The sequence below is a fragment of the Solea solea genome, chromosome 19, assembly GCF_958295425.1.
Source record: "Solea solea chromosome 19, fSolSol10.1, whole genome shotgun sequence".
Classification (NCBI taxonomy): Eukaryota; Metazoa; Chordata; class Actinopteri; order Pleuronectiformes; family Soleidae; genus Solea; species Solea solea.
Genome location: NC_081152.1, coordinates 19,895,238 through 19,919,579, shown reverse-complemented (window position 1 = coordinate 19,919,579; position 24,342 = coordinate 19,895,238). Strand labels below are relative to the sequence as shown.

At 38.9% G+C, this 24,342-nt stretch overlaps 1 long non-coding RNA gene across 1 annotated transcript in view; it reads right to left on the bottom strand.

Moving 5' to 3' along the window:
- The window catches only part of LOC131446273 (uncharacterized), a 31,144-nt gene extending 7,437 nt beyond the window's left edge, over positions 1 to 23,707 (bottom strand). Inside the window, exons 1-3 of the long non-coding RNA XR_009233906.1 lie at positions 23,621 to 23,707; positions 12,531 to 12,587; positions 11,081 to 11,157 (exon numbers count right to left, since the gene is read on the bottom strand). This is a non-coding gene — a long non-coding RNA (uncharacterized LOC131446273). The remainder of the gene's footprint in view (positions 1 to 11,080; positions 11,158 to 12,530; positions 12,588 to 23,620) is intronic.
- Between the last annotated feature and the right edge of the window lie 635 nt (positions 23,708 to 24,342).

Genomic DNA, 24,342 nt, shown 5'->3' with positions numbered 1-24,342 from the left:
GGGAAAAAAAGGTATCGAAGACAAAGTGACGTAAAGTGGACACAAAACAGTCAAACAAATGCCCCTAATCCCACCAAATATGTCCCCCTCACAATAAAAGGATATAAATCTACAATAGCTTTAGTCTCCCATACCGTGTTACACAGGAAGCTGATGTTTGTGTCTCTCTTTTAAAGCGTTCACTCTCCCACACGTGTTCACTCTCCCACACCAAAGTCCATAGAGAAAATCCGCTTTTTAAGCCCCCGCAGACACAGGAGCTGCTGGTCCACTGCTGCCCCGTGTGGCAAGTTTGTGATTTCTTAGGTAAATTCAAATGAGGGATTTCAAACACACAAGTCACAAAATAATACATTTGAACTTACTAACGGAGGAAGAAGAGGATCAACACCTCCTGTTTACACTGATGTAAAATTGTAGGCTTTCTCTATGGACTTTGGTGTGGGAGAGAAGCACAACACATTTTGGTTCCTGCTTTGGAATGGCGAGATAAAGTGATAAACATGTTCTTAATTATCCTTTTTAATATGTTTCCACCAGTAATCTTAGGGGGGAAAATATTTAAAATTTCTCACACTAAAGTCCATAGAGAAAATCAATGATTTATAATGATTTTTACATCGAGGCAAACAGGAGTCATTAATCAACTTTGAATTGACTTTAAAAAACACAAACCTACCATGTGTGGTAGCAGTAAACCAGCAGCTCCTGTGACCCCATGAGCTAAAATAGCTGATTTTATCTATGGACTTTGGTGTGGGAGAGTGAAACATCAGGTTCCTCCAAGCAACACATGTGCTTCCTGCTTCGGAATGGTGAGATAAAGTGGTAAGTATGTACTTTTCACTGTAATTTTCCCCACACCAAAGCCCATAGAGAAAATCGCAGATTTATTATCATTTCACATCAAGGCAAACAGGAGTCGAGCCACTTCTTCCTCCATCAGCAAGTTCAAATGAGTTATTTTGTGTTTTCTGTGTGAAAACCATCATTTGACTTGAGACAAAAACTCACCACACACGACAGCAGTGTCCCCAGGTTCCTTAAAACGCTGATTTTGTCTATAGGATTTGGTGTGGGAGATTAAGCTGTTGAAAAAGCAAACAAAATATGGATCCTGCTTTTTAAAAAGGTAAGATTAAGCAGTTAAAAGTTAGACTTCTTTACTGTGAGAGAACAAAAATCTAAAAACCTCTGTTGGTTATTGGAAGGACTTGTATGAATTCATGTCTCATTGTGGTTTTAAAGATAATTTATTTCACTTGCTCAGCCTCCACATGACCGACACGATCATCTTTTTTAAATTTGATATTTTTTCTTTGAAGAAGAGGAAAAAATATGTGTTGTCAAGACTTTTTAAAAGCTTCCCGTCACTTTTTGGTACAAAAGGAACTCAGCAGAGAGACGAAGGACAGAAATTAAAAACACAAGTTTATGTTTCCTTCAGGTTTCTGTCTCAGTTGAGTCATGGCTCGATGGTATTTCATTTCCTATGGTTATTATAATACTTTGAGGAGATTCATCATCTAATCTAATAGCATTTTAATTTTTGTCGTTGTGAAAACGCAGACAGGAGGTTTGGATATAATCTGGGAATGATCCACATTTTACAGAAACATTTAAAATGTCAGTTGTTCTGTTTAACTTCAGTCTTGATCCAGTTGGACACCAAAGTCTTTAAATGACAGCATTACTTTCCTCCCGACTGTAAGATGATCGCACTTCTGCCGTGTGTGTGTCACGTCCAAGAAGGAAAAATGTTCACGTGAATCCACGGAATTTGGGGCAAAAATTAAAAATCCAAACAATCATCTGGTAGAAAAAGACAGTTTTTCTTCAACTAATAGGAATTATATTCCTCAAACTGAGATTCTGTATTCAAAAACATTTGAGAACATTGTTATTTCCAGGTTTGATAAACAAAAACAACATTTTTTACGACCCAAACAAACTATTGATTGATCAAGAAAATAACCGTCAGATTAATCCATTATGAAAATAAAACACACCATAGTTTCAAGAGTCAACTTTTCTGTGACCAGATGACGACACTCATTCATTCATTCATACATACATAAGACAGTAAAAAACAGAGAGAGAGAGAGAGAGAAAGAGAAATAAAGACGAAGACAAAATAAATATTAAAAAGATAATAATAATAATCAAAGTCGTGGTCAGATGAGAATGTGATATCATCATTCATCACAGCAGAAGTTTTCCAGACAGAGAAACCCCAAAGGTTAAAATACCAGGACAGGAAGAATGTCTGTTGTCATAGCAACGGCGTAAATATTTAAGCATGAGAAGAGTTGTTTTAAACTGTTGAACTGATGACTACGTCTCTGTCTGTCTCTGTCCTCATGACCGCTGACTGTCTCTCTGTCCTCATGACCGCTGACTGTCTCTGTCTGTCTCTGTCCTCCTGACCTCTGAAGTCTCTCTGTCCTCCTGACCTCTGACTGTCTCTCTGTCCTCCTGACCTCTGACTGTCTCTGTCTGTCTCTGTCCTCCTGACCTCTGACTGTCTCTGTCCTCCTGACCTCTGACTGTCTCTCTGTCCTCCTGACCTCTGACTGTCTCTCTGTCCTCTTGACCTCTGAATGTCTGTCTCCATGTCCTTCTGACTGTCTCGGTCCTCTGTTTCTGTCTCTCTGTTTCTGTCTCTCTGTCCTCCTGACCTGACGTGTTATGGAGCTCCAGTGGGACGGTGTGAGTAAATCAAGCTTCAAAATACTTTTCATCAGCATTCACTCTGAGCTGCTGTCTCTGCTGAAATTTGACTAAAATATGATGTGAAATGAAATGAAATTATAATTTTAGTCCCAAGACGAGAACTAAATCAAAATGAACCCTGACATCAATCATACAGACTTAAGTAAGTATCACTTTAAGGCAAATAAAACAGGTAAAACAGACGTGTCTGTGATTGGTCGTTATAAACGTCCATCAACTCAACAGTTGTCCGTTTACACACCAGGTAAAAAAAAACATGTTTCCTATTGCATAAAAAAAAAAGACATTTGAGGGGAAAAATAAAAAAAATATTAATCTGGCAAGGATTATATCCCACGGTGGAGGAGGACAACACTCTGACTCTGATTACATCTACATGTCTCTGTCCACAACAGCTGCTTTAACTCACACGTGTGTTTGTGTGCGTGCGCGTGTGTGTGTGTGTGTGTATAGTATCAGATAGCAGAGCAGCATATTTTCTCACCAGCTGACTGTATGGGAAGCAGATTATCCTAAAAAGCTGCAGGTTCACATTTCATTACATCTCCTCCTCGAAGGACAAATTAATTGGAAGAAATTGAAAATCAAACGGCCATAAGTGTGTTTTTTCTTTTTTATAAAAGCTTAAAAATGCTTTAAAATTTAAAAAAAATATACAGTGTATTGTTTAGTTGTGTAGAATCAGAACAAGACTTTTATTTGTTCTTAAAATAAGTTAATAAAAGCAAAGAGCAGAGGAACAGTCTGGAATCATCTGTGAGGAGGATTAACGCAGATTATTAGATTCAGGTCCAGGACCTATTGACATAATGTCCAGATAGTCTGGTCCAGGACCAGTTGACACAATCAGGTCCACAGCTTCAGGACCAGCTTCTGGCATCATTAGACCTGCTGACACCATCAGGTACAGGACCTGCTGACATCAAGACCATAGATTCAGGTCCAGGACCTATTGACACAATCAGGTCCACAGCTTCAGGTCCAGGACCTTCTGACGTCATCTGACCTGCTGACCTCATCAGATCCAGGAACTGCTGACATCATCAGGTCCACAGCCACAGGACCAGGACCTCCTGACGTCATCTGACATGCTGACCTCATCAGATCCAGGACCATAGATTCAGGTCCAGGACCTGCTGACACAATCAGGTCCACAGCTTCAGGTCCAGGACCTTCTGACGTCATCTTACCTGCGGACCTCATCAGATCCAGGAACTGCTGACATCATCAGGTCCACAGCCACAGGACCAGGACCTTCTGACGTCATCTGACCTGCTGACCTCATCAGATCCGGGACCTGCTGACATCACGACCATAGATTCAGGTCCAGGGCCTGCTGACACAATCAGGTCCACAGCTTCAGGTCCAGGACAAAGTCAGAAGGTCCCGGACCTGAAGCTGTGGACCTGATGTATGTGAAAAGCCTTGTAGAAAGAGTGAAGACCACGGTGCGGAGGGTTTGTTGATGGACGTGTGTGGAGCAGCAGAGCAGCGACAGCTGTTGATTGGCAGCTCTAATGACATGCAACAGTGTTCAGACCAGAACGAAGAAGAAGTAGAGGAGGCTACACATTTGGACGTGAGCCAACTCTCTCTCCTCTTTTTCTCCTCCTCTTCTACCTCTTCCTTTGTCTGTACTTTCCCTTATGTTGCTTATTATTCTTCTTTGTCCATCCTCATTTTCTAGAATTTCTTTGGACATGAATGAGGTTTATGACGGTCCATTTCAGCGACAATGAGCATAATCCAGGAGAGAATACGTCCTGTTTTGTTTTTATTTAACATAAATGGAGAATGTGAAGGAATGTGATTTTTGTTAGACAGGATTCCTCCCTTTGTTCCTTTCCTTCTTCCTTCATTGATGTTTCCTCCCTCTCTCTAATGTGTGTGTGTGTGTGTGTTCTTGTATCTGCTACCTCTTTAGGACCCCTTTTTGACTTAAACACTGATCTTGTCAGGACCAGTAAGTCCTCAAGGAGACCAAAACCTGGTCCTAATGAGGCAGAAGCAAATTTCTGAGGAACTGGTTAAGGTTAGTGATAAGGTTTTGTTTAGTCTGTCAATGCAGAGTCCTGATGAGAATAGCTGTGCAAGCCTGCGTGTGTGTGTGTGTGTGTGTGTTGCCGACAGCTGCAGATCATTAGTGTAGCAGGTAGATGCACATACACACCAACCACTGTGTGGACAGACAATGTTTCTGCACCTGGATCCTACTGCTCTCTCTCTCTCTCTCTCTCTCTCTCTCTCTCTCTCTCTCTCTTTACGGTGTGTGTGTGTGTGTGTGTGTGTACAGCTGAGGATGACAGAGATAAATAAACATTTTTTAAAAAAGATTTCAAATGTGCCTATTTTTAGTCCTGGAAAACACTCTCTCTCACACACACACACACACACACATACACACACACACACACACACACACACACACACACACACACACACACACACACACACACTCACTCTCTCTCTTACACAAACACACACAGACACAGTCTCACTCTCACACACACACACACACACAAACAGTAACCTCTGTGTAGTTCAGTTCAGAGACCCAAAACAGGTTGAGATTAATGTTTCTACTTTCCACTGGAGACTAGTCTCCACACACACGCGCAGACACACACACACACACACACACACACACACACGTTTTCTCTCTATATCTGCTGATGTCCACATTTTCATTGTGGAATTTATGCTAAATATGCATACCTTAATTGCATTATCCAAAAATAATTAGCCAGTATATATATTTATTTATTTAAAATTTTTCCCCTTCTCTCCCACTCGTCCATTCACGAGCTGAGCAAACAGCACCATGTGACACCGCGGTGCCCCGTGTGCCGCCGATTCGACCAAATTAATCCTGCTGTCCGTTTCTGCTAATTACTATGAGAACGAAGGGAAAGTAAGTGGGAGAAACGATATAAAAACTATGTTTACTACAAAAGCCACCATTTTAAATAGCCGCATAATCCATATTGATTAACTCATGTGATTTATCACAACAGTGACTGATAATCAGGACAGTTTAAATGTTGATTATTTAAGAACATAACTACAGTATACACATGACAGAAGGTCACTCCTCGTTGTCCACACTCACCGACAGTGAAAAAAGGACCCACTTTTCAAAATTGGCAGACTACCATGACCTTAACCCCAGGATAAATCACGATAAAAGATCATTATAATCCACAGTCTGATTTCATTTTGAATTGGTAGATTAATGATTTCCAAAAGATGTTCAGTAAAATAATTAAAAAGTAAATAAATGCATGTTATTCAAATAAAATGTTGGGAAAATTCTGCAAATTGAGCAAAAACGTCTCGTGTGACCCATCTATGGTCTTCACCCCTGTGCTTGGGAAACACTGCCTTACGCTGTGGACAGGGTGCGAGTTCTTCCACGTGGCCACTTCTGCGTTTTCACATCATTCGCTTTTTTCGTATAACTCGCTTCATTTGCTCGAGTCAAAATGCTGAAGTTTGGCAAACAATTTGCGGCCAACAATGAACCGAAAACCAACAAGTGTTGTAGATTCTCAGACTACTGTCACGTCCACAACGATGCCAACGTCCAGCCCGATGGGCCACTTTTGTAAAAGATGCAAACATACACAGAAATGGCACAAAAACAATCCTGCGAATGACACGATGCGACACGCGAAAGTGTCCAGAACAAATGCTAAATTGTAAGTGGTTTGTATTTCTATGGCATGGGGACAAGGCACTAACGATTATTACTCGACATCAATTAATCTGTCAATTATTTTCTCCAATAATTCAGTAATTGTTTGGTTGATAAAATGTCAGAAATTGTTGAAAAACTGGAAATAACAACGTTCTCAAATGTCTCACAAACTGAAAATTAGAAAGAAAAAAAATTCACACTGAAGACGCTGAAAAATCCAAAACCTATTGGATTATCAAAATAGTTGACGATAAAGTTATTTAACAATTAATCAAACAATAGTTGCAGCTCTACTTTAGTCTTGATTACTACTCAAAGCTGCTTTAATCCAGTTTTGCCATTCACCCATTCATTCATTCACCCAGCAGCACACTGGCATGGAGAATAGTGAAGCCGGGAATCAAACCCTCATCTTTCAGGCGGAAAAAATATGGCTCCACCACTGAGCCACCTTCGTCTTCCCACTTCCTGTGATGATGATGTCATCGCTGTATGTAAATGACGTAATGGAGCCGTAAGCCCGGGCGGTGGCAGCCATTTTGAAAATGTCACTGATCACGACCACACTGGAAACTGACGAAGCTAAATGGAACTCAGCCATTACCGATGTGACTATTCACTCCTTCTCAAAATGGCTGCCGTGAAAAACAAAGAAAACCATAAGAAGGGATTTCTTTGTCGGACGTTTTACTGATTCGCGAACCTTCACTGCGATACCACCCCACCACCACCTGATGTAGGTCAGTTTATGTAATTGGTTGTCATGACGACAGACAAATTTCCCTAAAAATCAAGAGGCCCGGGAACAATGTTTTTAAAGATGCTGCTGCTGCTGCTGCTGCACCAGTTAATGGCTGTTTTTTGTTGTTTTTTTGTTTTTTTTACTGGCGCCACTCGTTTAAGGTGTTTGGACCTCGCCGGCGCTACCTCGCGCTCCGGCTCCGGCTCCATCCCGGGCGCTCCACCTTAACAACACTGTGCCTGATGGCACTCAGGCAAGCTTTGTTTACTGACAGGATTTGGCAGTCAGCCATTTTGTTTTTTTGTGCACATTTACATAAACACCAAATGGTGCCTGTTCTGTTTCCTGTGTGTGTGTGTGTGTGTGCGTGCAGGGGCCCCTGCTCGTCTCGTCCTCCCTCGGTTTCAGATTCAGCGAAAGCCTGGACCGAACACTGTTTTCCTACCAAAAAAAACCCAATGAACTAGACACAAATGCTCACTAGTTCATCTCCCCGTGCCTTAATTTGCTTGATTACTAAATTATGCAATGACCCAGCCAAAGACAGCGAGGGAGGGGAGGTGGGTTTTTTGTTGTTTTTTTTTTTTTAAAAAGAAATACTTCCTGCTCGCCGTCACCCCGGGCTAAACATGTGTGCCAGGCAGCACAGCAGAAAATAAATGAACAAGTTTCTCTCCCCCCTCCTCCTCCTCCTCTATTGGACTGTAATATAACCCTCATACATCAGGTGGACAGGGACGCATAACATCAACTTAAATGTTCCGTATTATTAATTCTACCACTTTAGGCGGCGCGTACGCGGGACGTGTGAAAACGCACTGTTCTACATTTAATGTGCGACAATAAAGCAGGTTAAAACTGCTTTTAACTGGCTGAAGATGGATTACACTTTAGCCGTCTGTGGAACAGGGTTTAGTTCATTTAACACGTATTATTCAGAGCTCTGGGTCCACGTTAATCCACTCTCATTTAGTCACTCGTGATACGATTATCCCCCACCACTGGAAATATAAGGATTATTTTATTAAAACATGTGGGTCCCAAAGTGTGGGCCGCAAGACCCGCTGGTGGACATTAAAGGTACTGCAGGTGGGCCGTGACATTATTTGTGATTAAGTTAATAAAACCTGGTATTTATAAGTAGTAGGGGTGGGAATCACCAATGACATCACAATACGATAATATCACAATATTTAAGACACGCTACGATAATATCACAATATTGTTATACAATATTATCACGATAATTAAGTGACGATACGATATTATCACGATATTTAAGTCATGATACCATATTATCACAATATTTAAGTCACAATACAATATTATCACGATATTTAAGTGACGATATGATATTATCACGATATTTAAGTCATGACACCATATTATCACGATATTTAAGTTACAATATGATAATATTTAAGTCATGATACGATATTATCACGGTATGATAATACTTAAGTTATGATATGATATTTAAATCACAATATGATATCACAATATTTAAGTCACGAAACAATATCATCACGATATTCAAGTCACTATACAATATTTTGGCGATATTCAAGTCAAAATACGATATTATCACGAGATATCATTCCAATATTTAAGACATGATATTACCATGATATTTAACTCAGATGCAATATTATGAATTATGCTAATTCACAAAAAGTTTAATACAAAAGTTTGCCTTTCATTGGATATTTCTTTGCCCTCAAAGGTTTTGGTAAATTACACATCTCAAGTCCTTTGTGTTTTTGTTTGAATAAAGTGCTGATAATCTACACATCAGCTTGAAAGAAAATAAAAATAAAAAGTCCCTCTGCATCAGCACAGGTGACGGTTACCTTCACTTCGACCTGCACTCACTCACTCACTCACTTCCTCCATAAAAAGGAAATGCTGCTCGCGGTAGATTCTGGGGATTTACAGTTCGGTCACTGCAGGTGTGTAAAACTCTTTTGTTTATTGCTCACATTTATTTACTCTGCAGTTTTTTTTCTTTTTTTTAACTCACAGTAAACTGTATTTACCAGTGAAAAGTATATTCATATTTATTCACAGGCTCACAAACACGCGGGCGACTTCTTGTGCTCGGGTTGTTAAATTTTTACCATTTTTAGATTTTAGATGAAGCTGAATTAATGACACTGGAATAAACTTGTGTTGCTGCTGTTTGGGTTTGGAGGTGAGATGATTTTTTAACAGCCTCCTGGGTTGTTTTGTTTTTATATCACCATATTTCACCCAAATAGTGTGTGTGTGTGTGTGTGTGTGTTCTCTGTGGTGGTTTATATTTGTGTTTTTTTTGTGTTACGCAGGTACAACAGCAGGCATGTCAAACAAATTAGTCTTTAAATGTAAGTGATAGTTGAGGTTTTTTGGTGTGTGGCTGCATTGGTACATTAAACTCACACACACACAAAGGGTCAGATAACACAGATACATGGACTAAGTGACATTAAACCCCGTTAATAACCCACATAAATTATGAAATTGTTCCTGACACATACTCAGCACTGACCTGTGCTGTGAGCGCCCCCTGCTCAGAGAATTAGCCTGAAAAACAGATTTTAGCCACTTAAACTTAAGCAGAAGACTGTACTAAAAAATCTTCATTTACTTAAGTTTATAATATCGTAAGAATATGTTCACCATGTTATATCCTCATGATACGGCCTTTTATAACTCAAAACTGAAGTTTGTATCACCAACAACAGATTCCATAGAGAAAACCAGCGATTAAAGCTCACAGGGACACATGGAGCTGCTGGTCTACTGCTGCCTCCTGTGGTCAGTTTGTGTCACTGAATGAAGAATTTCCAACACAGAAACCACTAAATAAACACGTTAAAACTTCCTGATAGAGTCAGCAGTGGTTCAACAACTCCTGTGTGCCGTGGAGTAAAATCAATGATTTTTTCTATGGAGTTTGGTGTGGGAGCGTGAGCAGCTCACAAACTTCAGTTTCCTGTTGCAAAAAGCTGTTTTACAATATGCTGGGATACATTTTATTTGGCGAGCTTTGTGTTATACAACAGAAAAATCTAATGTTCCTTCCTTCCTCCCACCAGGAGCCATGTTTTCACTTAAAAACACACTCAAAAATACCGTAAATCCCTTTAAAGTGACTTATTCTGACTTGCTTCATCTGGAGTCACTTCCTTCCATCCTCCCTTCCTTCCTCGTTCCCTCGTTTCCACTCTGATGGAGACTCCCGTCTCTTCAGGCTGTAATTAAGCAGCTCTGCCTCTGCGTTCAGTCATGGGTGCCTCATTGTGCACATGGATTCCTCTGCAACGCTTAATCAGCTAAACATTGTTTAGCCCACTTAGTCGACTTTTGTTCTTTTTTATCATTATTATCGTCGTGACGACGCCCATCCAGCTGCCGTCCTACTCCCACTCTTCATCTCATCCAGCTTTTTTCATCCTGTCGTCACTCTTCACTTCTCCATCTCTTCCTCTCCACCATTTTTCCACTTAAGCTCTTTTCTTCGGGGCTCTTTATGTTCAGTGTTTTGTTTTTTTCCCTCTCAGTTTCTCTGTCCTTCATTCATCTGGCCGTGCTCCAGATCCAGCAGGGTTTTAGCCCCTGGTACTAATTGTCAGGACGAGGGTGGATCCTGTGCGAGGCGGCCATATGGTGCCTGGCTATGGGGCTAAACTCCTCGGGCATTTAAAGGTGAATGTTTGTGAAACGGCCATGATTAAATGAAGAAAACACCCTGAAATTACAGTGGTGTTTGTAGGACATCTCACTCTCACTTTGATCAGATGAATGACACAGGAAGTTAAGTTTGAGTCACTTTTTTAACTTACTTAGCTTACTTTCCTGCACCAAACCCCATAGAGAAAATCAGCGATTTCAGCACCAAAATTACAAAAGAAGACATCGGAACTTACCGACGGCTTACCGACGCAGCAGTGGATCAACGACTCCTCGTGTGCTGTGATGTAAAATTGTTGATTTTCTCTATGGACTTTGGTGTGGGAGAGAGAGAGAGAGAGAGAGAGAGAGATTGTTTGAGTAGGACATCTTACTTCTCATTTTTCTCATTATAACATAATATTTTTGACACAAAAAAAGAGTTTGAGTCACTTTGTTGCACCAAAGTCCATAGAGAAAATCAGCTATTTTAGCTCACATGGACACAGGAGTTTGAGAGCTTCAAACTGAATGAAATTCAGTGGTCCCTCGCTATAACGTGGTTCACCTTTCGCGGCCTCGCTGTTTTTCTTTAGTACAATTTTGCATGCTTTTTTTACAGCGTACTAATGCGCATCGTGTTCTGCGTCCTGAAAAAGACGCACACGAGCGGCACGAGGGCGAAGAGGCCGTGGCGTCGTTAGAGGAACTGTGAAATGCTTGTGAGTCACATAATCATTTCTCATGTGTCCTCGTAGGTTGATCATTAAAATTACATTTGTTATTTCTAATAGCTATTATATTTTTATTTCTCAAACAAATGTTTGAGCCTGAAAACAAGTTTAGATTTTTGGTTTCATTCTATAATACTTTTATGTTTTAAAATCTACGAAGGTTTGAACTTTGAGAGTGTTTAAACTAGTGAGAAAATGGTAATGTGTGTCTAAGAAAAGTGTAGAAAGTGTGTGGTGAGGGGTTTTACAGCCTTAAAACATATATAATAATTGTAAAAAATAAAGCTGACTACTTCGCAGATTTTGCCTATTGCGGGTTATTTTTGGAACGTAACCCCCGCAATAAACGAGGGATCACTGTACATATTTTTGCCCACTTGAGTTTACAATTATCTTAAGAGTATGTTTGCCACATTTTCTCAATTACCACACAGGATTTTTCAACTCAAAATTTAAGTTTAAGTTACTTTTTTAACCGCTTACTTTATTGCACCAAAGTCCATAGAGAAAATCAGCGATTTTAGCTCACATGGACACAGCAGCTGCTGGTCTGCTGCTGCCTCTTGTGGTCAGTTTGTGTCACTGAGGTAAATCTAAACAAAGAATTTCAAACATCGACAACAACTCTATGTGGGCTGTGGTGTAAAATCGTTGATTTTCTCTATGGACTTTGGTGTGTTGGGGCGATGAGTGGTCTACAGTGTGACAAAAAATAATTTTCCAGTCAGAAAAGGCTGTTTAACAGTCAGATATTGTGTCACACGTATTCTCAACGTATCATAGACTTAATCTGATTTATGGTTTAATAGTTGACACGTTTGTTAAGTGGCTAAAATCTTGTTTTTCCTCCCCTATTCGCGGATGTTTTACAGCTAAAGTTCTTTTTTTGCCTCTGAATTCAGGGAAACTTTTTATGAAGTGCCAAGAAAAGAAAATATACGTGTGTGTGTGTGTGTGTGTGTGTGTGTGTTACCTGTGGTTAATGCAAGCAGGTGATCAGCTCCATATGTTACTGGTCAGGAGTTCAGCTCTGTTAATACAAAAAAAGAAATGCAAAATCACTTCACCTCCACAACCAACAAGACACACAACCTGTTGGTCTCTAACACACACACACACACACACACACTAACACACACGCAGGAAGCTCTGTCCAACATGGCATCTGTGTGTGTGTGTGTGTGTGTGTGTGTGTGTGTGTGTGTATAGACATAACACAGGTCCCAGTGGGAACTTAGGATCCAGCTGCTGATTTCACTATAAATGGCATCTGCTGCTACACACACACACACACACACACACACACACACACACACACACACACACACACACACACACACACACACACACACACACACACACACACACACACACACACACACACACACACACACACACACACACACACACACACACACACACACATATTACACCACCACCATGAAAATATATAGGTACACATCCTAATGCTAACTGGTGGTGTGTGTCTCACACACACACACACAAGGGTAACAGATGTAGTGTGGGCCTGAGACACAGGTGTCCAGGCCATGTCCACTATACTATATATTTTTACATGTTTTTTGTGTTTAATTTGTTTTTAACTCAACTTATTTTGCATATATAAACTAAACTAAACTAAAATAATCTATAAAAAGTTACTTTGATAAAGGTCACATAGTTCAATTTCACTGTTAAGCCCAACAGGAAACTGAAGTTTGAGTCGCTCTCTCCTGCACCAAACTCCATTCAGAAAATGTACAATTTAAGCGTGCGGGGGGACATAGGAGGTGCTGGTCTACTGCTGCCCCATGTGGTCAGTTTGTGTCACTGAGGTCAATCTGAACAGAGGATTTCAAACACCGAAGTCCCGAAATTAGACATTTGAAGTTACAGACGGAGGCAGCAGTCGATCACGGAGCCCACGTGTGCCATGATGTCAAATCTTAAATCCATGGTTTTCTCTATGGAGTTTGGTGCAGGGAGAGAGCGAGAGTTTTACAAAGAGACACAAAATCAGGTTTCCAGTCAGAGAAAAAGGGACATTTTACAGCGACATCAAGCTAAGATATCACAGAGTTAAGCTACTATAGATGTCATTAAAGGTCCAGTCTGTAAAAATGTCAGTGACAGCGTCATCATTTTGTGTCACTTTATTCATCATGTTTTTCAGTCATGACTCATGTGTTCATCCCTGCACTCATCCCTGCTCTTCGCTGCATTTATCTGTAGTTTTGTTTGTGCATGTGCATGTGTGCATGTGTGCATGTGTGCATGTGTGTATATGTGTGTGTCAGAGTGGCAGGTGCAAGGATCGTGGCGACGCCCCCGGGTCGACCGCAGGGCTCGAACGCTCGCTGTGGCGATTAATCACCCGGCAAAATGCTTCTGACGTGCTGAAGAGCTTCATGTTTCTGCATCCTCCACTGAACACACACACACACACACTCACACACAAGTATAAGGTGTGTGTGTGTGTGTGTGTTATGTTTCTTCTTTCATTTTTATGCCTAAATGATAAAATTCAATTGATCTGACATGATATTTACAGTTAAACATAACTAACAATTATTATTATAATAAAAATCATTGTTCAAGTTTGAAACCAGACAAAATCAACACAGAACATGAGATATTATTATTATTCTGTCACTTTGATGTTTTCTGCTTGTTTTTTTTACAACACAAATGTTATTATTGACCAGAAAATCATAAAATCTCACATATGATTTTGTCCTTTATTAGGTTTACTGTCGCGCACACACGCGCGTGTGTATGTGTGTAAGATTGATGTACAAATGCTTCAGAACACACACACACACGTATATAAAGCTGTCTCTGTGAGGACACTTCATATTGGCTTTTATGTCGTGTTTTATATGATTTTATCATTATAGAAATCACTTATACTTAATCGTCCTTATATTTGCATATATTTAACATTATTTGGTGAACACCTTACTCTTAGCCCTTGTTTATTCACCTCCACTCGTAATTAAACCTCTAAAAAACATCGATAACATGCATATCTCACATCATTACTTTAACTCTCTTTATTGCTGTAGTTTTTAGATAATTTATTGTTTTTTATACACATTATTGTCATAAATAAATGTATATATTGTATATAAATGGTGAAGTACACTGTAAAATCACCACATACGCCTATTTTATACATGATTCCTACATTATTTCCTACATGTTTTTACTTCATATATTCTTCTTATACATGGTAATTCCGTTTATTTACATACTGAGTATTATATATATCCAAATGTCACCTCTGAATGACTAAGATTTGTCTGAAGAACAGTGTATAAATAAAGTTGTTTGAAATGAATACTGAAGTGACGCATAACCTAATATAATCAGAGGTAAACACTGAATTCTAATCTCAATTACGAGCTGGAAATCAAGTGTAATCTCTCAAACTGTCCTCTGATTATGAGAGAGACAATGTCTCAGAACAGAATTAGGTCCCCACAAAGACACAAACACACACACACAGTATAAAGTGGCCTCTGAGGTTAAAATTTACATCATGATCTTGTATCACTTTGATTTATCGACACAAATTCTAATTCTGTTCCGTTTATTTTTTAATTGATCGTTTTTTTGTTTTTTTTGGTTTTAATCTCCAGGGAAAAACCCTTCCCTGAAGGACGGTCTCTAAGTGACAGAGCGAGCGAGGACGCAGCCGAGGTGAAGGTTCAATTCCCAGTGGATCAAGATTCACTTCCAACAGGCTAATATTTATATGTTTATATATGTTTGAAAATGAGAGTGTAAAAAATCCTCAGGAGAATTTACAGCAAAAAAAGTGGGTTAAACATGGACCACGGTGTTTTATGTCCCTCAATACACACTGCAATTATACTGACACTGAAGGTTGGTTTAGCTTGTGTTCACGCAACAATTTAGAAATATATACTCTATGTATATATATATATAATATTTGTATTTGATTCCAACCAGTAACTCGATATTATGAAGCAAGAAAAACAAATGACAAAGAGTGAAATATAAAAACGTCCTGTGTGAGTGTTTGAGACGTTGAGGATCATTCTTCTGTTAAATGATGTGATTTTCTCCACATCCACGACTTCTGAGGCCTTTGACTGAATCTGAGCGTCAGACATTCACATATTCCTCATCTTTTTATTATTATTATTATTATTATTATTATAATAGTTTCACATCTGCAGCCAAAACATCAATAAATGCCAGTGTGTGACACACGCACGCACACACACACAAACACGCTCCAGCTGTAACACAACCACCACCACGTTTGACAGATGAAGGGACGGCTTTAGGTCATTTAGGTTTTATTTTTCTTCTCTTTTTTCTCCCTCGCACATTTTTATCCTTTCCATCATTGTGACAGTTTTTTTCTTACACACTTTCTTCTCTGTGTTTTAAAACCTGAAACTCAAAGAATCCCACGAGTTTAAAAACAGCAATGTTTCTACGTTTGGGAACGAAATGAGTGATGAAAACTACAAAGAAAAATCACATACGGTCATAAAAAGGATCATAATTATGACCTTTCTTCCTCTTTTTAAACACTGTATTTCAACTGTGTCTCATTTCGTCCTAAATATGACTTTATGTCAAAACTTTCACATTTTACCAAATCATTTCAGCTTTTTACCTTATACTTATTATTTCTCCTGTTTTTAATCACTTTATTTCAACTTTGCATGTAACTTGTCCATATTAAGACTTTGTATGTCACAATTTTGATATTTTATGTCACAATTTTTTTTACTTCTTAACCTCATGATTATGCCTTTTACATACTCTTAATCACTGTATTTCAACTTTACGTGTCATTTTGTCCTAATTTTGACATTTATACCTCCGGATTTCAACTTCTTACCTCAAAAACGTGACCTTTTTCTGTTTATAATCATGTTTTTTCAAATTTGTTTGTCATTGTCATAATTTTGACTTTTTTTGTCACAATTTTGACTTTTTTTAATGTCACAATTTTGACTAAACGTGTTACAATTGTTTTTATATTTTCTTCTCTTAACAAATAAAATAAAGCTTCCATACCTTTCTGATCATCATCCGTCATCATTCACTTCACTTAATGCACATGTATTTGATCTTTAATTCCTCATTCATTCACCATGTTGTTTGTTCACTCATTCATTTATCATTCACATTCATGGTTTTTTAAATATGCACGCGGAGCACACACACACACACACACACACACACTCACTCTGTGTGGCTGTGTGACATCAATCAAACATAAATTTTAATTGAACACGTTTGATCAACAGTTTAATTCATTCATCTGTTCACTCGCTCGTCCGTCGCCTCCATCACTCTCACAGTCGACGCCGCTTTAATTTTTCAGCTGTGATCTGTGCAGGTGTCTGTCGTGAATATCAAACTCACTTTAAAGAGCATCATCGTGCTCCTCTGAGGCCACACGCACACGCACACCCACACACACACACTCTTGTACAGCTACTTCAGTGAGGACACCGACACACACAACACATTCCTTTGCTCCTAAACCGAAAATAAACACAACTCCAACCCTAAAATCAAGTCTTAACCCCCCCAAAAAAAGCTCTTTAAACTCAAAACGACTCGATGAGCCACTGAACTTCTAGTCTGGTCAAAGTGGAAAAAGTCCCGACAGCTTGGGTAAAAAAACTGAAAAAAAAAACTTCTTTTTTTTAACCTAATACTTGACCTTTTTCCTGCTTTAAATCACTTTATCTCAACTTTGCACGTTTTGTCCTTATTAAGACTTTTGTACGTCACAATTTTGACATTTTTTGCAATCACTACGACTTTTTACCTAATACTTATGACATTTTTCCTTATTTCAACTTTGCGTGACATTTTGTCCAAATTTAAGACAATTTTGAAACAATTTCAAACTTTTAGCCTCTTATTTATGACATTTCTTCTGGTTTTAATACTTTATTTCAACGTTTTGTCCTAATTAACATTGCTAAAATGTCCCCACTTGCTATAGTTTATACATTTTTTTGGACCATTTTAGTAAAAGTGTTTTATTTGAGATATATATATATACACAGTATATACACACACAGTATATAGCTCACAAAAAAGAACATGATGATAATGATGCAAACTTAATATGTAAATAATATGTAGGAGTTACGGTTATGAGAAGTACGCATGCCAGATACTGTATAACATTTATAATGTCCAAATAAATGGAAGTAAATGCAGAGTCCAAAAAAGAATAGCTGCTATTATATATATGCTGTATATAGTGAGGACATTTTGGCTGCTTTTCAACTTCAATGGGGGGCTTTTGTGGGCTAAAAGTTGGTTTTAGGGTTAGAAAAAGGTGTAAGTATTTATTTGTGATGGTTGAAGGGCAAAGGAATGTATCGTGTCCTCTCCAAAAATGGAGGATCAGCAAGTCAGTCGGAGGTTTGATCACAAAAACCAACAAAAATAAAAAATAATCCACGTTTTCTCTCTCTTTAAATGTGTCTCCCTTTCTTTCATTAGAAATCAATCAGTGTTTTTTTTCCGTCAGCGCGAGGAGACACAGCCTCGTCCTCGTCCCCTTGCACTTCTCCCTCTGTGCGTTGCTATGGTAACGCTGGCTAAAATCCAAACAGCCGGCAGGGCCCTCTGAAGGGCACTAACGCAGGCGACATGAAAGATTTCCACCAGGCGGCTGCCGCTGCGGCGGCGGCGTTCTTTCACTCAGCGGATAAATGTGATTTTTAGGAGGACCGCCCCGTCTCACTGTTAAGATTACAGAATAATAATCTGGCTGCATATCAACTCACAGTAATCTCTAATCTGATTAAATGTCCCCAAAAAAACAGAAAATACAGACTCGCTGACGCTCTCTCTCTGTACAGCAGCTTCTCTACAGCAGAGGTTCCCAAAGACGGGGTCGGGAGCCTCAGACAGATCGCGTGAGATTGGATTTGGGACCCGCCCAACCCGATGTTTTTAGTTGAGATTTATGTGTATATGTTTTGAAATAATAAAATAATGATGTAATGATGTTTCTGTAGCCCTTTACTACAACTCACAGGTGAAAAACACCAACGCATGAAACTACTAATTAAAAACACACAAGAATTAAATCAAATATCTTGGAAATGAGTTGGTTACACGTTCAAAACACATTTGCTGTTGTCAGTCGATTTTCTTCGGGTCAAAATGTTTAAAAAAAAGTTTCCTCGTATAGAAAGTTTTCATCGACGCTTAACTTAGCAGAGTCGTCTTCCTTGGTTTCGGGGACAGCGTTTCAGGAAATTGCCGCTTTTTGTTCGTACGATTAGTGCCGTTATCTGTACGCATTTCATTTTTTACAAATTTGTTTTGTAAATTTTGTTTATTTTCCACCTTATAAGAAAGAAAAAAATGAGTTTTCACTGTTAAAACAACAAAGAAAGAGTATTTTAATATACATTAACCTGCTTCTCTCGTGTGCCCCTTTTTTTTTTTTTTACCAAAATCATGATTTAGCATTGGATGCTATTCATTACGCTACTTTACCCCACATTCAGTCTCACATGTGATCAGATGTTGCTCTGGATGTTTCCTGGAAGTCAAAGTTCTCGTTCACGTGTGGTTTTGTTTGGGCGACACAAGCGCAGGAGTTTAAAGCTCTGAGCGTCAGTGTTTTCTGTTTGTTCTCTGAAAGATTCATGAGCGCCACATCCACATGAATCATTCACTAAGGAAATGATTGTCGTAAACATGAAGTGCCATCTCTGCCACTGTGCGCTGAAAAATTCATGCTTTTTAAGTCATAAATTATGACGAGCCGCGCTCTCTCTCTCTCTCTCTCTGTCTGCCTGCAGGAGGACTGAGGTTTCGTCGTCACGTTGACTGTCAACCGTTCGTTCGTCTCCGCAGAACATTTTTTGGCAAAACCTCTGGAAAAATCACGTCCAAACGTGAAGTTACGATAAAAATCAGACATTGTCCGACGTCGCCAGACCAAAAAATGTGACAAAAGCTGAAACAAAGTGCAGAAAAATACTAACTGAAGGCTGCATTCACACCAGCTCCTTCTTAAATCGCATCGTTTAATCGTTTGCTCTGGTCTGCCTAAAAGCTTCAAGTGAGCCAAACACGTGTTTAGTGCAACAGCCGGGAGAAATGTCCATGTTTGAAATCTTATGTGAAGGAAACAGAAGTTGTCCTGCATTAACTAACAGATGAGCGCGTTTTCTTGTTCATTGTTGTGACGTTTTTCAAAAAGGTTTGTTTTGTTTCACTAAGGTTGTTTTCACAACAAGCAGTCTCCGCTAGAGTCGATTTTTTTGAATAGCATACTCCTCCTCCTCGTCGGTTTGAAGCTTTATTCATGATAAAAACAAGATTTCTGATTGTTTCCGCTTCTTAACTGTGAACATTTTCTTAATTTCTTTGCTCCACGTAACAAAGAAATCATTCAAATTAAATCATTTTGTTTGTGGACAAACACAAGACATGAATGAGAACCTCATTATTTTCAGGTTTGACAAACACTGATCAACACTTTAACGTTTTCTTATGGACCAAACGATTACTCGATTAATCGAGAAAACAATCGACAGATTCATCGATTATGAAAATAATCGTTAGCTGCATGATATCGTTTTATGTGAACACGCGACACATCTACGCTGCAATTATGGGCTCAGACATTTTCTACCGGTTATGGTTCTACACGTGCGTATGCTGTGGTTGTGTTTACCCAAAATGCCCGTTTTTAGGCGGATCAAACGAACCGGACTTTCTGAGCAAACGGACTAGGATTCACTTTTAGAAGGAGCTGCTGGGAGTGAATGCAGCCTAAAGTGCTAAAGTGTGAAAGCAAACTCGGACCTTTGCTGGAGGTTGCAACCCCCCAATCGTACCGAGTCTAGGGGAGACTAATAGGTGTTAAAAACGACCTAAAAAAACAATCAACAAAACAGACGATATAATTAAAATGCTAGAGAATATAAAAAAAATATAAAATTCAATACAAAATCAACATCTCATGAAACAACAAGCCACGTCTTGTTGCGTTTGGATGTTGTGCGAACAACGTTACCGCGCGCCGCCCATACACCACTTCAAAAAACCCCAAACTATCTCTTTAATGGAAGATTCCAGAACCCTGGAGAAGACAAAAACCACCAGAACCAGCCGCTTTAAAATGTTTCATAACCACAACTTTCATTCTAATGCGTGTGTGTTTGTTTAAAAACAAACGTCAGACCTCCACCGCTTAAAAAACAAAGTTTAAATGTAATTCGATTCAGCCGCACGACCAATAAAAACCACTCCTGTAAAACACGGCTAACAGAGTTAAATCGTCCTCTCTCGCCGCTATCGCTCAGTGTCTGTCTGTCAAATCTGCATCAGTTCCACATCGCAGGCCTGCAGGCGCTCTCTGATAATGCTCTCCATATTTACAGTGGCAGGAGGATTGGGAGGCTTTTTTTTGACTAGATCCCATTTGTGTGAACCTATTAGTGCCGAGCGCTGTGAGCTGCCTCTGATACGCCTCTGAGATTAGGCTACGGTATTACTGTAAGAGGATCGACGCACGCCTCGAGGTGAGGGCCCCCAACACACACACACACAGAGAGAGAGAGAGAGAGGAACACACACAAAGACGGGAACGTGCTGATAGGACCACACACTCCCCGGGAAAAATCAGGACCTGGCAGCAGTCAGAGCGGGAGAGAGGAACGAAGCGGTGTTTCACCCCCAAACACTGAGTCCCACATGGGAGGTTTTTTCTAGTTTTTGTTTAGGAGGTCCCTGAACAAATCTGTATGTGTTTTAAATAACATTAACAAAATGACGTTTTAATTCATTGCCCCAAATCTCCATCTCTTGGGAATGATACAAAACTGCTCCCGTCACAATCTCTTGATAATAATTGGTATATTTGTTGCACTTATGTTGTTTTACTCTTCTTTTTCTTCACTGTCCACGTTTAAAGCATCTTAAAACCCATTTCTACTCATTGGCTTTCGACCCAGTATGAGCCGTTGGTTTTATCTTGTTTATTTGTGTTGTTTTTTTATATTTTCTACAGTATTTTATTGTTTGTTCTCAGGTCTATTAGGTCTCATGTTATCATATTTTATTTGTTGTTTTTTATCTCGGATGTACCACACTTTGTTTCAGTTGTTGTTGTTTTTAAAGGGCTTTATAAATAAAGTTGAATTGGATTTTATTATGATGACTTTAGTATGTTTTACCTTACTAATATGATCTATCAGAACTATCTGTCCTCTGTGCATCAGTCCAATCCAATCCACATTATTTATATAGACAACACAGTTGCCTGTAAAGTGCTGTACAATAACATTAACATGACATAAAACACAGGTAAAAATTAATGATTTAAAATGGGTTAAATGTATGCACAAAAATGTAGAGCTGAAACAATTACTCAAATAATCTAAAATAGACTAAATGAATCGTCAATTACTTTGACAATCGATTAATCAGTTTGAGGTTTTTTTTCATGATTAAAACAAGATTTCTGATCGTTTCAGCCTCTTAAATGTGAGTATTTTCTGGTTTCTTTGCTCCACATAACAAAGAAATAATTAAAAGTGAATCGTTTATGGTTTGTGGACAAAAACAAGACATTTGAGGACCTCCTTATTTCCAGGTTTGACAGCAATATTTTTCTACATTTTCTGACATTTTATGGACCAAACGATGACCCGATTAATCAAGAAAACACTCGACAGATTAATCGATTAAGAATATAATCGTTAGCTGCAGCTCTACAAAAATGTACGCAACATTCCACAGAGAGGTGTGAACGAAGCGTGAATACAAATTTCTTATCACGTTTACGGCGACTAGGGGCGGCTTGATCGCGCCGATGTCGGTCCGATACAAGAAGATTCAATTATGTTGTGTTCATTGACGGAAGAAACTACTTAATTCATTTTAAAAACCTCATGCTCCAACAATGTCACAATTATTCTGCTTCCAAAAACGAAATTAGACGAGTTAAGATTACATTGTTATTTGCATTGTTATTTGCACTTATGTTGTTTTACTGTTCTTTTATTATTTTACCACACTGTTATCTATTTAGAACTGTTTTTTACTTTGCTGAAACTGCTTCTTACAACTGTAACGTATGTTCAGGTGTGTTAAGAATAGTAAATAAAAATTATAAAATGTACCACTCACTCTCCTGCACCAAATTACATTAAGAAAAATCTTTTTTTTTTAGCTTGTGGGATGAAGTTTTACAATTTAACTTCTGCCTGTAACATCATCTTATAAAAAAGGATGGAAGGAGTTAAGAAGGATAAGGGTTAAGGAATGAGGAAAGGAAGAAAGGAGGGGGCAAAAGGAAGGATAGAAAAAGAGTAGCTTTGAAAACACCTTTAATCTCAAATATCATGGTTCATCTCATCACAGCTGAGAGTCAACACACAGTCCTGCAGTGACGCCCAGAGGCTGCAAACAGTACTGCAACACTACTGCACATAATCTGACTTCACCGTTTCATCCTTAATAAAATATTTAAGACTTAATTAATTTACATCTACTTTGACTTCCTCAAACCTTTATACACACTCACAGGGTGCAGCATAAATATATATATGTTCAACACCTGCAGATTTAATCTATCACACAGGATTTACAACAAATGAGTGAAACAAAACTTTCCTGAGCCTGGAGCAATAAAACCAACACAGTAACCTGGAGCTCCAGCTCCACCATAACACAACTATTCACCAAATTCAATTAATTTAACAACTGACAACTAACAACTGAGTTTCAAGAATCTCTTTTTGCCCTTTATGTCACACTTTCACCACCTGGACACTTAATGTTGAGTCTTTAAATCCATTCAATAGACGCCTCAGAAAATTCAAATATAATTGAATTATAGTGAAACTGAAATATAATTAAACTATAATCATGTACGTGTTCAACTGTTAGTTTAGTATGGCCTTGACCTGATGTGGACGACTGCAGTCAAGTTAGCTCTCTGCGTTAGCAACTGTTAGCGTCCGTTAGCAACAGTTTGCTAGCGTTTGTTAGCGTTAGCATATCTTTGTGAGCAGGACTTACCTCCTTCACTTTTCCAGCAACAACAGACGTCTTTTTCTTTGTATACTTGATAAACTCCAATGTTTATTAACATTAACTCACAGATACAGCCTTTTTCTTTTTTTTTTTTCTCTCTTACAGATTAGTTTCAGTACCCTATTTATAACTTCTGCCCCTAGTGTTCAGAAGACAGAAAAGCATCCCTATGCAACACGATAGAGGATTTCAGCCCCACTATAAATGCATGCTTTTTTATGTTTACTGTTTAAAATGTCACAGGGAAAATTTTTGTTCCGCCCCCTTTCTTTCCAGCCAACTTAAACATATCCCTAACCATGTCTGATGTGATGCTAATTTGTAATTATTTTATTTTGCCAGAGTCCTCGGGTCATTCTTGTTTTTATTTGGACAGCCCCGCCCACATATAGTCCCACCCCCTTTATTGCATTTTGCGTAGCCGTGACGTAGCACTTGTAACCCTTATCCCAGTCATACTTTTTTGGTTTTCCGTTATTTTATTTTGGCGGCGCCTGGGGGTCGTTCTGCTTTTTTGACAAACTTAAAGCTCCACACACTTGCAGTCCCCCCCGCCCATTCCTAAGTGAACTGGGGAACTACGGTGGCCTTCACTTACCAGAAAGCTTCAGTTTTCAAGGCTTTTTTTCTTTTAAATCAATTATGGACCAATATATTTACGTTCAACATTTATTTTCAGAAAGAGACCTTAAATCACAGCAAAACCA